The following is a 2191-nucleotide window of genomic DNA, read 5'->3' as shown; positions in this document are numbered from 1 at the left end:
GAGGATGTCTTTCATGTATTTCGCATAGGCCGGCACCTGATTGATTAATTCCGTGAAAGGAATTGAGACTTCCAAATTCTTCACAATTTTCATAAACTTTCCAAGTTGGTCATCAAATTTGGGCTTGGCTTGACGACTCGGAAAAGGAAGTCGAATCACAATGGGCTCCTTCTCCTTGACCTTGTCTTCATTTTTCTTTGAAATTTCTTCTTTTGATGGTTCTCCATCCTTGGAGTTTTGCACAATTTCTTCTTTGTCACTAGCTTCCACAACTTCATCCTCAACTTGATTCTTCGGTGCTTCATACCTTGTACCACTCCTCAAGTGAATGACACTAACCGTTTCATGTCTTGGGGGATTACTTTGAGGTGGTAATTGCCCCTTTTGCCTTTGTGAGCTTGAAGATGCTAGTTGAGTCAATTGGGTTTCCAACATTTTGGTGTGAGCTAGGATGTTGTTGATGGTGATTTTTTTTGCTTGACTATCTTTTTGCATTTGAGTGAAAAACTCTTGTTGATTCTTTTGCATTTGGAGGACCGCTTTTTGAACATCAAAACCTTGGTCATTTTGTTGATTGTATGGAGTTTGATTTTGGTAACCTTGGTTTTGGTTGTAAAAGGGTCTTTGATTTTGATTTCTCATGGGAGGTGGGGTGTATGTTGGTTGAGGCTTTTGAACATTTTGGCTTTTGTATGAGAGATTTGGATGGAATTTGGTGTTTTCATTATAATAGTTGGAATAAGGGGTACCACTCTTGTATGCTTGGAAAGCATTCACTTGTTCATTTGTTCCCTTACATTCACTTTGGTCATGTCCCAAAGTTCCACAATTCTCACATATCCCACTTGGGATTGATGAAGATGTCGTCATGGCATTAACATGATGCTTTGGTGATTTTGAGGCTTCTTCAAGTCTAGCCATAGCTTTTTCAAACATCAAATTGATAGTATCAATGTGAGCACTAAGTTGAGCACCCAATTGAGTAATGGGGTCCACTTCATGCTTTCCTCCTCTAGTAGCCTTGCGAGGTCTACTATATTGTGAGTTATGGACCGCCATTTCCTCAATTTTGTTCCAAGTTTGATTGTCATCAACTTCGGTGAACATTCCATTTGATCCCATGTTGAGAATGTTTCTTGAGTCTTCATAAAGACCGTTCCAAAATTGTTGTACCAAGAACCACTCGCTAAGTCCATGATGAGGACATGAGCGACAAATTCCCTTGAATCGCTCCCAAGCTTTATACAAGGATTCTTCATCTCTTTGCTTAAAGCCCGTAATTTGAGCTCTTAGCATGTTAGTCTTTTCCGGTGGATAGAAATTTTTGTAGAAAGCTAGAGCCAACTTCTTCCAAGAATCAATTCCGATAGTAGCCTTATCAAGGCCTTTCAACCATTGTTTCGCGGTGCCAATTAGAGAAAAAGGAAATAAGACCCATCGAATTTGGTCTTGAGTTACACCGGTTTGAGAAATCGCATCACAATAGTCGCAAAAAGTCTCCATATGAGAATGAGGGTCTTCACTAGGCATCCCCCCAAATTGGCTTCTTTCTACTAATTGGATAAATGCGGATTTGGCAATAAAATTTCCGGTTAGATGTTGTGGTGTGGGAGTACCATTGGGTAGGTTCTCCTCGGTGGGTACGGAATGTGATGAAAACTTAGGCATTGTGGGTTGATTTTGTGTTGGATTTTGTGTTGGGTTCTCCTCACCTTCTCTTGCAAAAGGGTTGATGAACTCAATAGTATTTGGTTGAATATCTACAACCTCACCAATACCTCTCAAAGTTCTCCTAGAAAGTCTTCTATTGGTTGTCAAAGTCCTTTCAATTTCGTGATCAAAGGGTAACAAGTTACCTTGTGATCTTCTAGACATTCAAAATATCAAACAACTCGAAAATAATTAGAACAAACCTTGAGGAGTTTTACTTCCCCAAGGCAAAGAAAGACACAACTAATAACAATACAAGAAAATCTAAATCAAGTTAACACCGTCCCCGGCAACGGCGCCATTTTTGGTCGTGATCCCTCGTGGGGTTTAGTTTTAAGTACTTGTCGTTAGGAGCACCTAGACCAAAACACAATTTATAACTTCACCAACAACTCTACAATTAGTAAAGAGGCAAGTAAAGGTCGGATCCCAAGGGACGGGAATTTAGATGAGATTTCTATTGCAACTAGTGGTGTCTAAG

The 2191-nt window shown here is 39.8% G+C and overlaps 1 non-coding gene across 1 annotated transcript; it reads left to right on the top strand.

Moving 5' to 3' along the window:
• The first annotated feature begins 1189 nt into the window (after positions 1 to 1189).
• Positions 1190 to 1296, top strand: LOC141625844 (small nucleolar RNA R71). The gene has a single exon (XR_012535593.1). It is a non-coding gene; the product is annotated as a small nucleolar RNA R71 (small nucleolar RNA).
• Positions 1297 to 2191: the final 895 nt, after the last annotated feature.

This window comes from Silene latifolia, chromosome X (assembly GCF_048544455.1).
Source record: "Silene latifolia isolate original U9 population chromosome X, ASM4854445v1, whole genome shotgun sequence".
Taxonomy (NCBI): domain Eukaryota; kingdom Viridiplantae; phylum Streptophyta; class Magnoliopsida; order Caryophyllales; family Caryophyllaceae; genus Silene; species Silene latifolia.
The sequence above is the reverse complement of the archived record's forward strand: the minus strand, read 5'-3'. Positions and strand labels throughout refer to the sequence as shown.